Source organism: Cyprinus carpio, chromosome A1 (assembly GCF_018340385.1).
Source record: "Cyprinus carpio isolate SPL01 chromosome A1, ASM1834038v1, whole genome shotgun sequence".
Lineage (NCBI taxonomy): Eukaryota > Metazoa > Chordata > Actinopteri > Cypriniformes > Cyprinidae > Cyprinus > Cyprinus carpio.
In genome coordinates, this window is record NC_056572.1 from 37,965,726 (window position 1) to 37,978,036 (window position 12,311).

Consider the following 12,311-nt stretch of genomic DNA (forward strand, 5'->3'; position numbering starts at 1 on the left):
TATGGCAATATAAAGTTATATCCTACTTTTTAATTTTGTTAAAATCTGTTGTCATTGTTTATGTGAATGTCTAGGAGCGAATTGCCACAATAATCCAATAATATAATAAATAAGATGTATTGTTTGGATTGTGTACATCCTAAGCAAATGAATGCGGAATCACCACTGTCATGTTTCCTTTGAATTTTGTATGGTGCCAGTTGGTTGAGATGAATTATCCTGTAGGCTAATTTATATTCTATTGGTTTTCAATTCTCTAGTAGTTATATATAATTTTGTATATAGTTCAACAGTTTTTTTATCGTGATTTTTTTGTGACTTATGCAATCATATGATATTTATTTTAAGATGATTTTTGTGCCAGCACTGTAAACAATTATTGTAATTTTAAATGTAAAAACTGTAAAAATATGAGAGTATTTTTATTTTTTTATTTTTTTCAGTGTTGCTTGCAGTAACACATGCGATAATGCTAAATGTTATTCAAATGCTATTTGGATGTCTTAATAAAATCTGTTTAATAGTTTGTGCTTTGATCACAACCCCATTGTTTCTCCTGTAAGCAGGGTAAAAAAAAGTAAACTATAGCATGCATTTTTGAAACATATGTTTTTATTGAACTCTGTATTTATTTTCTTTTTTTCCTTCTTTTTCTTTTTGGGTCAAATGCTTCATGAAGCTACGCCTTGAATTCTGAGTTAAACAAGAAGAACAGGTAGAACAGCTCCAGTGGAAGTGAAAGCAGAAAGATAGTTCAGCTTTCATCGGCAAGAAAAGAGGTGAACAAAGCAACATTGAACAGTGGGATACTTCTCATGGTAAGTACATGTTTAAAGCTACATGTTACAGTTTAAAGCTATAAATATTTCCACGTGAAGCCCTTTTTGTAGGAGTTCACTTGCTTGGCTCACATTTGTTGGACCTGTCTAAGTATTGTACAGTGTGCCCCATGAATGTGTTTTACAACAACAAAGTAAGCTACAGTGATGAAGTAATATTATATCTTACAGAAAAAAATATACCAGATTATATTGAATAGATTGTAAAATGTTTGTGTAAAAGTGTTATTGGCTGAAAACAGTGACATCATTTCACTGTCAGTGCTGAGATTTTTTGCATTTTTTTGGTTATTGTTGAGGTGTAGTGGGTGCGGCATCTGTGTGTTCCTCTTGAAAGACTTTGTCAAACAGAGAACATGAGTTTAACCACAGAAATATATTTGTTGTACGCTGCATTTGTTCACTTATTAAATTGATTACTTATGTATTTACCCTTCAGGAACAGGTGTGAAATGTTTTTATTATACTATTATTATTATTAATTTTTGTAACATTATTATTTATTTATTTATTTTAATGTTGCCCTATAAACACATTTTTTCTGGTGGTTATGAGGTTTGTGTGTGTGTGTGTGTGTGTGTGTGTGTGTGTGTGTGTGTGTGTGTGTGTGTGTGTGTGTTTTCTGGTCTGAAGAGTTTACATTCTTATGTTTTTACTGTTGTGTTCAGATTATAAAATATATATGTATTTTGAAATTGTTACAAAAAAAAATACAGTTCAAAATTGCCTTTAAACCTCCAGCATAAAAACATTTGATTTTGGATTTGTATAATGCCTACAGGCTTTGAATTAATTATCAGTGTGTGAATCAGTGTGTAAATATATTTATGAATACAAATTTCAATAGTAGGTTAAAATGAATATATATATATATATATATATATATATATATATATATATATATATATATATATATATATATATATATATATATATATATAAACAAGACACCTGTCTTATACTATATTAAAATATTTATAATATATTTGCAGGTCAAGTCTAAATGCATTAATGAAAATCATTTAAAATTAGAGCTGCTTTTATGGTCAAAACAAAATAAAAATAAAAAGTTTAATTGACTTCATGACACACCATTATATTATGTTTATTGTTCTTTTTATGGAAAATGTGAATTCTTCAAATGTGTTCCATAAATGCGTAATAGTGTCCTATTTGTATAGAGTAATGAAGAACAGCACAGCACTACAACTAAGGCTAATCTCTGTGAGGAGCTGGAGGACAAGGACGCTGCCTCTAAAATGAGTCTAAATGAGAAAATGGAGAAGAGGTACACTGCGCCTTCTCCAGAACCCAGCTGTGTCTCTTTGAAAAGTAATGCATCTATAGTTATGCCTCCTAATATCAGTGATGAAGCAGTGACCTCTGACCCCAGGTAAGACAATACACAGATACAGAATAGACCTCATATCATATATAAATGGAGATTGATTGAATCCTTTGATTGATGTCAAAAGCTGAAGAAACCCAAAACCACATCTCCAGAACCAAGCTGTGTGTCTATGAAGAGTCAAGCATTCTTACTTAAGCCTTCGGATCTCAGCTTTGGAGCAGTGACCTCTGACCTGAGGTTAGACAAAACACTGATACTTAATATCTCACTAAAAAACACAGATTGAGAATAGCTGAATGCTTTTATTAAAGGGGACATCAGATGCCCATTTTCCACAGGTTGATATGATTCTTTAGGGTCTTCCTGAAAGTTCTTCAACATATTTTGGTAAAAATTCCTCAATGGTTGAGTTAAACAACACTCTTTTTACTTTGTTAAAACAGCTCTGTTCACTGTGACATGTTTCGGTGTACGTATGTCTCTTTAAATGCTAATGAGCTCTCCTAACTCCACCTCTGTCTTCCATGGATTATTTCTATTTGCAAATAATCATATAAAATATAAAGTGTGAGACTTACTACATCTGTGGGTGCAGCTGGATCACGAACAGTGGGTACTGATCGATCCTTGAGTTTTAAATTTTCAGAAAAACCTGCCTTTAATTGTGGCTTGTTTAGAAAGCAGTCTGGAGTAAAATGATTTGTGGAGACATAAATTAATTTAGGTGTATTTGGTGACACATTACCGTCAAAAACAAAAACCAATCAACTACGTCCTCAGTGGCTCTGATGCACTGAAGATTGAATGAAGATTCTTATGTTCACTTTTACATCCAACTACAAAACACCTACACTGCTCACATGACATTGTTGTCACTACAGCTGCTCGGGAGGCGCAGAGAAAAAGTGGACACCATACAACTGGCTGAGAGCACAGATATGCTAATATGGGACAGTCCATCAGCAGCCATGGGCGGGGACTGAGTAACATGAATTAGTACTCAGAAAATCAAAATGGCTTGATAAATGAGACTGCCAAGGTTTTTGGGGGATTAAAAAAGTAGTGAATGTATTTTTATCATTGTAGGGTGGTTGTGTACACACAGTGCTAAAACATATTTATACGCAAAGACCATGTAAAAGTGAATTTTGCATCCAATGTCCCCTTTAATCTTATGATGAGTGAATTTTATTTTTTATTTTTTTTAAGTTTATTGGTGACTTGATGTTAGCAAGTGGATTTCTTTAATATACTTCATGAATTTCTAAAATTTAATAGTATAAACATAAAAGGTAAGCAATTCACTGAGGAAAATTCATGTGCACAGCTCTAACTGATTGATAATGAAATTTATAGTCAAATTTAAATTTACTGATTTTATTGATTACTCGTAGCCATAATTACGAATGCAAAGCTGAGCCAGAGCTAACAACACTATCTGGTGCAAATAATACTTGTAATCTGCATTTGTGTTTAATTTTTTGTGCTTCAAAACTGATTTGACTCAACAGTTTGAGAAACGGGCTGATCCAGGATCAGTCCAGATGTAGAGTATGTGAGCAGTTTCTGAGAGATCCGATCTCTATTACCTGTGTACACAGTTTCTGCAGACAGTCTAGACCATCAGAATACTTCGAATGCTCTCAGTCCAGAAAGAGAATCAGAACACAAAGAGTCATAACAGGAACCAATTCTGCTCAGACTGGAGACCTGCATAAACCAGTACATAATGAACTACAAAGAGTCAAAGACCAGCACAAAACAAAATATGAAGAACAAATATGAGAGATTATTTGAGGGAACCAAGCTTAAACAAATCCAACTGCCCTGAACAGGATCTACACACAGTTTACATCATAGAGGGAGAGAGAGAAGGAATGAATGAAGAGCATGAGGTTTTACAGATGGAGAAAACAGCCAGAACACAACCCTCACAAGACACTCCAATCTATTGCAATGACATCTTTAAAGCCTCAGCTGAAGCAGGATCTGAGGACAAAGACCAGATCAAGACTGTTCTTACTAAAGGCATCGCTGGAATCGGAAAAACCGTCTCTGTGCAGAAGTTCATTCTGGACTGGGCAGAGGGAAAAGCCAATCAGGATGTAGATTTCATGTTTGTGCTTCCATTTCGAGAGCTGAACTTGATCCGAGATCATCAGTACAGTCTTCACAGACTTCTGCTGGACTTTCATCCTGAACTTCAAGATCTGGACTCACAGATTTATGAGGAGTGTAAAGTTGTGTTCATCTTTGATGGTCTGGATGAAAGCAGAATCACACTGATGTTTTCAGACACTCAGAAAGTTTGTGATGTGACTGAGACTTCATCAGTGGCTGTGTTGATGTCAAAGCTCATGAAAGGAGAGCTGCTTCCCTCTGCTCTCATCTGGATCACCTCCAGACCAGCAGCAGCCAAACAGATCCCCTCCAAATACATCCACCGTCTGACAGAAATTCAGGGATTCAATGAGCCTCAGAAGGAGGAATATTTCAGGAAGAGAATCAGTGACCAGCATCAAGCCAGCAGAGTCATCTCACACATCAGAAGAGCAAGAAGCCTCCACATCATGTGCCACATCCCCGTCTTCTGCTGGATCTCATACACTGTGCTTCAGAAGCTCCTGGAAGAAGATCTGAGTGCAGAAATGCCCCAAACTCTGACTGAAATGTACATATACTTCCTGCTGATTCAGATCAACATGAGGAACCAGAAGTATGAAGAGAGAGATCCAGAAAAACTCCTGCAGTCCAACAGAGAAGTGATTGTAAAACTTGCTGAAGTGGCTTTCAAACAACTGATGAAGGGCAATATGATGTTTTATGAGGAGGACCTGATTGAGAGCGGCATAGACGTCACAGATGCCTCAGTGTATTCTGGGATTTGCACTGAGATCTTTAAGGAGGAATCTGTGATTCATCAGAGTAAAGTCTACAGCTTCATTCATCTGAGCATTCAGGAGTTTCTTGCTGCTTTCCATGTGTTTTATTGCTATTTAAACAGCACCATGGAGACCCTTAAGGTTATTGTTCCAATGCATAATCTGCTTAAAGGAGCAGTAGATGAAGCCACTGAGCGTGAGAATGGACGTCTGGATCTGTTCCTGCGGTTCCTGCTGGGTGTCTCACTGGAGTCCAATCAGAGACTCTTACAGGATCTACTGATGCACACAGAGAACAGCTCAGAGAGCATCAGGAAAACCACACAGTACATTAAAGAGAAGATCAAAGGTGGACAAGGCCTCTCCACAGAAAGATCCATCAATCTGTTCCTCTGTCTGCTGGAAGTGAAAGATCAGACTCTGTCCAGAGAAATTCAGGAGTTTGTGAAATCAGACAAACAATCAGAGAAGAAAATCTCTCCTGCTCACTGCTCAACAATCTCCTACATGCTTCAGATGTCAGAGGAGCCATTGGATGAACTGGACCTCAAGAAATACAACACATCAGATGAGGGGAGAAGAAGACTGATACCAGCTGTGATCAACTGCAGAAAAGCCATGTGAGTGTTTAATCATGTTATAGCATAGAGTTTTCTAAATTTAATTATTAGAAGAATAAAAGTAATATTATCAAAATACCAGTTCTAGAGTGAGGTTACAAATTGAATTATCTTGTGTGCTGCTGTCTTTCAGTTTTGCTGGCAGTAATATCTTTGATCAGGATTGTGAAATTGTGTCATCAGTTTTACAATCCTCAAACTGTATCCTGAGAGAGCTGGATCTAAGTAACAATGACCTGCAGGATTCAGGAGTGAAGCTGCTCTCTGATGGATTGAAGAGTCCAAACTGTCAGCTAGAAAAACTAAGGTTTGACTGTCATATTCTTATGTTTATACATGAGTTATTTCAACCCTTGTTTACTACTGATACATGTCTGTAGGTTGTCTGGTTGTATGGTGACAGAGGAAGGCTGTGGTTATTTGTCTTCTGCACTGAGATCAAACCCCTCACACCTGAGAGAGCTGGATCTGAGCTACAATCACCCAGGACAGTCAGGAGTCCAGCTGCTCAACCACAAATTGGAGGATCCAAACTATAAACTGGAGAAACTCAGGTATTTGGGGCAATAATGGGTTTTAATTAAGATCATTGATCCCGATACTATCAAATGAGTGATCTAATTTGCATAACAAATTAATAAATATGAAAAAGTTTTATGCACTTGCTGTGAAAATGTTTTCAGACAGAAGTATGTTGTAACTGTTCCAGTGAAATTTTTCAAAAAAAGGGCAAAATCACAAAATAATTTAGGGGAGGGTCCCTCAACTGAAAATGATACAAAACACAGTAGTGCATTACAAAGTGTTTAAATAAAATAAAGGCAATCCACGGAGCATTACAGCATGTACGTGAAAAACAGTGAAAAAAATATTTTTGACTGCAAAGACAACCTGTCGCATTTATCATTTATCAAAATAAAGGACAAAATAATGTCTCTGGTTGAATGAATACTCATTTATAAGCCTTAGCATGCACTGAATCTGAATACTGAAGTCTTCAATGATGACAGGAGATGAAAAATCCAATAGTCCTATAGCAAGAGTAGCATAAATAAACAAAAATCAGAGCTTCCTTAAAACATAGAGTGAGTTGCAATTCTTTGATGTTGATTTGTCCCACGATGAGCATATAGTTTTGATGAAGTTATTTCTTAGTTCATTGATGAGGCATTCAGAGTAAAGAAGAAAACTGAAAGACAGAAACAAAAAGAGATCTTCTACAAAACAAACAAACAACTAGTATTAGCATTTAACAACAACCCATAATTTCAACACTAGATAAACTATTTACAAAATAAGTGCAAAGTTACACAGCACAGAATAAACTGATACACTTACATAATTGAGCTGAAAACCTAAGTTTATCAAACTGAACTCCATTTGCAGTAAGGTTATGTAAGCCATGCTTTCCGCTTAACCAAACAGGTATGTCTTACTCTACTGCCTACATCCATTTTATCCCTTAACATAGAAAACCATGCAGGGCACCCTGGCACACAGTAGAGAAACTGCACACAAAAACAACAACATAGTAACTTTACTATAGTCGGTTACAATGTGTTCTTTACTTGGCGACCACCCTTTCTCTTTAATAAAGTACCTATTCTCTAAGTTACACTTGTCCAAGGTTTATTAATTTGTACAGGGTAATTTTACATTAGAAGATGTAGTAAACAGTAAAAAATGTATAGCACATTTGATCCCACTTTATATTAAGTGGCCTTTACTACTTTGTACTTACATCAAAAAATAAGTACACTGTACTTATTGTATTCATATTGTGTTGCAAATCACTTTTGTTGCTATTGAGGTGTGAAACGAGTAAGGTTAGGGACAGATTTGGTGATGTGGGTAGGTTTAAGGGTGGGTTAAGATGTAAGGGATGAATAAACAGTGTAATTATAAATGTAATTACAGAAATTAATTACAGATGAAATTACATCCAGGTTTTTTTTTTTTTTATATATATAAGTAAAATGTACAAAAAAAAAAAAAAAAAACGTATGTACACAATAAGTGCTTTGTACCAATGATTAATTTAAATGTAAGTACATAGTAGTTAAGGCCACTTAATATAAAGTGGGACCACAAATTTTATTTACTATGTGATTTTGACTTCACTATTGAACATGTTTTATTGTAAATAAGTCTTTCTAAAACAGTAGTTAGTTCAATTTAGACTTTTAATGACAATTATTTTGTCATAAGCTGCCTCAGGCATATATTAGGTAGTAATAAAAAGAGCTGACTAATAAGGAACATAAAAAAATAATTGGCCAAGTATCAGTGCCTACATTTGTGTACTTATAGATTATGTTTTTGTGCTAATACTAACCCATCGTAGAAGCCAATGTGATATCTATTTAAACACTATATTTTTTTTAAGTTAAGTGTTATGGATTCTGTTGGTATTTTGAGCAGGGCTCTGAACCGGTTCATGTAACGAAAAGGAAAACCGGAAACTAACAAAATTTTGACAGGAACAGAACCAGAAACTGAAACAAAATAAAATTTTATAGTTCCGAACAGAATCAAAAATCTTAAATGGCCATTAACCAGTTAATAACGTCATTTTATCATTCCATTTAATATTTGAAATTTGCTGTCAACCAATCACGAATACCAGTAGTACTATGGCAAATGTGATGCTGAAGCCAACGATTGAAATGTCCGCTCAGCTGTGAACTTATCAGAGGTAATGATGCTCTTAGAGTTTATCTGAGGATAGTGCAAGATGAATTCAACAGATCACACGCACCTGCAGTGCTTCTGTGAATGGAGAAAACAGAATAACTATAGGCTTACATAAAAAGGAATATAGGCATATACACTAAATACTGTATATTTCACTTAATTCATATTGATAGATTAATGAAACGAAAGAAAAAAATTGCTAAATTACGGGTCATTGTGACATGTTCCAAAGTTTTCGGAAAGGAAAACGAAACACCAAGGATTTCTTTATTTTGCAAAAGCTTTGCAGTTTTATTTATTTTGCAAAAGCTTGACAGCTTTGAATAATGTCTTGCTTCTGTATAACCAACCAGCATTGGTATGACCATCCCATCGACGCCTTACGCACACACACAACATAATTTTGCTATATTGAAGCTTGTTCATTATCAAAATAAGATAGTTAAAGAAACAAATAAAAAGTTACACTGCTCCGTTGTACAAAATGTGTTGCGTTCAGCATGACCGCGCCTCACTGTGCTGATATAGCCGATGTGAAGGATGATGTTTTATGTCGATTAAAGTACAAACATTATATAATAAATAATATTTTAGCATTCAGATACGTCAGGAATATGGAAACATTTGGATTTGTGCCGAATGAGAGAGGTAGGCATCTTAAATTAATTTGTTTTTGGATTGACATTTTTATAGCCTAAACTTTAGAGGATTTGTTTTTCGAGAGAAACTAATAACTAATAAACATTTTGCTTCAGACTACAGGCATTTTAACCCTTCATATTATTTCAGAAAGTAATATGGCTAATAAAATGTGACGTGAGCCGCGACTTGTGTTTTTTTTTTTTTTCACTCTCAAAATCCAATCTTATAGTATTTTTTTTAACAATGCAGCAAACATTTTTTTAAATATCTTAAAATACTTTGATGTCTTTAAAGTGTTGATAGAATTTTTTTTTGCTTTTTTTTAGTAGCCTAGCCTACATTTGGCCAAAATCTAGAAAAGATGATGCTGAATTGGCTGTGACTAAGCGCAACAGGTTATTGGCTAATGTTACCAGATCTCTCTTTTTTCCTTTTCTTTTTGAGTAAAGAAAACACTGTACTTTATTATTATTATTATTAGGCAGATTATAGGCAAAGAAAATCGTTTTTAAAAAATAACGTTATTAACCGGTATTTCTCCCACTCAAACCAGTTTCGGAACAGTAAAAATATCAGAGGAACGCAGGAACAGAAACGTTAAAATATCGATTCTGCTCGGAGTGAACCGTTTTCAAGGCCTGATTTTGAGTTGATCTATATTTGGAGCTCTGGAGCTATTAGAGTTTATTACAGTTACCTACAAGAATGAGTGCCTTATTTTGATACATGTAATATCATGTGTTCACTGATATTTCAGCTGCTTCTTGCACAGTTTTAATAATCAAACATTTGTTATTTGTTCTTTATATTTGTCTCTTACTAGCTTGAATCATGGAGGCAATTTTAGAATCACACCAGGACTGAGAAAATGTAGGCCCCCCTCCCAACACACACACACACACACACACACACACACACACACATATACATACAGCTCTAAAACAATCCATTTATGTATCATCTGTCTTCTTGTTTTCAGATGCGTGTGATCTCACACTGGATCCAAACACTGTAAACACTCAGCTCATGCTGTCTGATGAGAACAGGAAGGTGATGCATATGAAAACACCGCAGTCGTATCCTGATCTTCCAGCGAGATTTGATACATATCCCCAGGTACTGTGTGGAGAGAGTCTCACTGAACGCTGCTACTGGGAGGTTGAATGGACTGGAAGAGTGACTGGCATAGCCGTGACATATAAAGGAATCAGCAGGAAGGGAGTAAGTGACTGTGTTTTTGGATGGAATGAAAAATCCTGGAGTCTCTTCTGTTCTGATAACAGTTACACTGTTTGTCACAATAATGACAGAACTGACTTAATTGCACCTTCACCCCCCTCTAATAGAGTAGGTATCTATCTGGACTGGTCGGCTGGCACTCTTTGCTTCTACAGCATCTCTGACACGCACACACTCACACACTTACACACATTCAACACCACATTCACTGAACCCCTATATGCTGGATTCAGAGTTTATGAAGCCTCAGTGTCTTTGAGAAATATCTCAACAGTATATCTTTAAAGCCGTCATTCAATGTTTTCATCCTCACTAATTTCGTGTTCTGGCTTTTTTTTAAGAGAATTAGCAGATGAATTTTTTTGTAATGGATTGTTTATTATGGCAAAGCAGCGATCGGTGTTTTCGAGCAGGTTTCCCCAAAACATCCCGGTCTGTCATTGGTCAGTAGTCAGTCCCACCCCAAAATAGTATTTTTCTGTCTGCTGGTTTAGACATCACAGCTCAGGAAAGTCACTAGTGTAGGGTTTTGAGGCATACCAACTGTTAGACTAAAGTAATGATGTTAACCTTGTGTAACCTCTTATACATAACTTGTATGTTTAAGTCTGCCTTATTGTTGTACTATGTCATGCTTTTACCTCTTTGATTGTTCACTATTTAAAAAAAGACTATTTTGAGATTTGTTTTATTTTTATTTTGAGATTTTGTAGAATATCAATAAAATAATTTCACTACTAAAATGGTTCATGACATTTCTTACTTTTTCAGTGGGATGGTGGCAATGTCATTGTTTTTGAAATAGTTACACATATAACTGACAACTTTGCTTTTAGAGCTAGACACATGCTAAATCTCTCAAGATTTTCATGCTTTTTTTGCTATATTTTTGCAGTTTTCTGCATGTTGTACAATATTTCAGTTCTTCTCTGGTCGTGGTCCTGTTCCAATGGTGCCCCTTTGTGTTGTGTGTGTGTGTGTGTGTGTGTGTGTGTGTGTGTGTGTGTTTGTGTGTGTGTGTGTGTGTGTGTGAGGACCTCCGATACCTTGCAGCCAGGCTTGAGTTTGCTGGAATTTCTTCAGGTAGGTATGAAAGTTTGTCCTTTAGTTCCATCGGTATAAAGTCTTTCTGCTGAAATGTGAAGTGGGAAAAATGTTTCCTTAATTTGTGCATAATTGGGGTATGTTGTTGAAGTACAATTCTGTTTCCACTTCATTCTTTGTGCAGTGGGGAGGTACAACCTTTCTTCTTTAGGTTGTCAGGTCTGTCTGATTGATTAAGTGTGAAGTTACAGTCTACTGGAATGCACTGCAAACAGCATAGAGAATAAGGCTACATAGATAAATCCCTTCACAGGGAAATTTACAGAGTAGTCATAGAGCAGTGCAGCGATGATGTATTTTTTTGTAGGCCAGCCCATAAATTTGCATCACCTTGGTTCCCTCCACAAAAGATTTTTTTTTAATTATTGGCTTTTAGATTATTACAGAAAATAAGATAAAAGTTTTGTTCATCGTGATAGTCTTCACAAATGAACAAAACTTTATTTGAAGCCTAAATACAATACAAAGTTTTTTTTTAGATGAAAATTACATGAAATTGGCATTATATCCAGTAGATGGCAGCAAATGATCACTCATTATCTCAGTAGCCATTTCAACTCTGGATTTATTATAAAATGACTATTGTGATGCATTTTAGTAATTGTACTGTACTGAAGTATAAAGTATAGCACGTGCGGGAAGTCACAAAGTCTTGTGTCACTTAAAAACTAAATAATTAATCCCAGACACCAACATCCTTGAAGGGTTAATTATTTAAATACGTATCTAGTTAACTACAAATTCAACAATTTAATTTATTAATGACATACCAATTACATAATAATGCATTAAATATTTTGAAATATTTTTAGATTTAATTTAAAAGTTACATTTTTAAACCTTTTTATGTTTAACTGTATCAACTGCTAAATACATTCAGCCAACAGACTTGCTGCTGTAGTTTTGTTACTCTGAGTTTAGTCTGAATCACTTAATGCAC

At 35.3% G+C, this 12,311-nt stretch overlaps 1 pseudogene; it reads left to right on the forward strand.

The window, feature by feature from the left end:
- The first annotated feature begins 701 nt into the window (after positions 1 to 701).
- On the forward strand, positions 702 to 10,553 carry LOC109087017 (annotated as a pseudogene).
- Positions 10,554 to 12,311: the final 1,758 nt, after the last annotated feature.